Source organism: Rhinolophus sinicus, linkage group LG12 (genome assembly GCF_036562045.2).
Source record: "Rhinolophus sinicus isolate RSC01 linkage group LG12, ASM3656204v1, whole genome shotgun sequence".
NCBI lineage: Eukaryota > Metazoa > Chordata > Mammalia > Chiroptera > Rhinolophidae > Rhinolophus > Rhinolophus sinicus.
In genome coordinates, this window is record NC_133761.1 from 57,049,488 (window position 1) to 57,050,644 (window position 1,157).

Genomic DNA, 1,157 nt, shown 5'->3' on the forward strand with positions numbered 1-1,157 from the left:
GGAGGAAATGAAAAAAGAAACATACACAGCCCAGCAACCACATGTTGACAGAAAATGAGGAAAGATGACCTTCTGAAAGGGTGATAAAATATGGGAAACGAGAAAATGGGAGTTTATAGTAAAATGAAAAACTATCGGAGTAAAAAGCAGGACCCAAATCCCACTGCAGAAGTTGGCTAGGATAGAATGCTAGTAAGCTGCTCTAGGAACTAGATCTTCTGGAGGGTAAGAAGCCTGGGAAGCCAAACTGAACAGATACCAGACAATACAGCTTTCACCTTGTTTGTGAATGGGCTCTTGTAAGAAGCCACAACACATTATGTTTTATTCCCCAAACTTTTAACATCCAGTCACAGGAAATATTGGGTTGATGTTTGGTTTCAGGCTGTAATTGGAGATGGTTTTGTAATATATGGATGTGGGTGGAAGAGAGGGTCAAAATGGCATGTAAGTACAGGCCCCCAGAAGGATGGGCAATAGATAATACAGTATTTAGAAAAACCATCCAAACTTACACCTGTCTATAGAAGACTTCCTGCTTTTGTGAAGGTGGTAGACTGTGAATGACTGTACTTCCCCTGGTTCCTGATTTCCTCCCCTGTGACAACCTCGGTCAATGTTTGGTGCAAGATCCATGTATCAGGGTCTGAACTAAAAACACTGAGAGATAGAGAATGAGGGGTTAGTTCTGGGGTTTAGACAACAGTGCGAGCCAGCGAGGATGTCCGAGGGAGTGTGCTACTTGTGTGTCTAAGGGTGGGCTGAAGTCTCTGTGGTCGGCAAGCCGCATGGGGAGGAAAGCTGGGCATGAGGTGTAGGAGAGCAAGAAAGAATGGGAGCAGGAAAACCTAGCACCCACAGTGGCCTTTTACTACCCTCCACGCTATGTGTGCCTTTGGAGACGGATCTCGTACCCAGTGCCGTGGAGCCGAACGTGTACCTGGTACAGGGTTTGTGGAGTTGAAAGAGAGCTGGAGAGAGCTGTAGGGGCTGCAATCACAGCTGCTCCCAGAGTCCAGGTGGGCCACCGGGCCCGTGAGCGTGTGTGTTTGCAGCCATAGTGCCTGCGGCCCGATTCAGAGCATAAGCCTGCTGCTTCCCTTCTGCCTTCCAAATTCCATGCCCATTTCTCCTAACGCTAACCTTAGGCCAGTGTC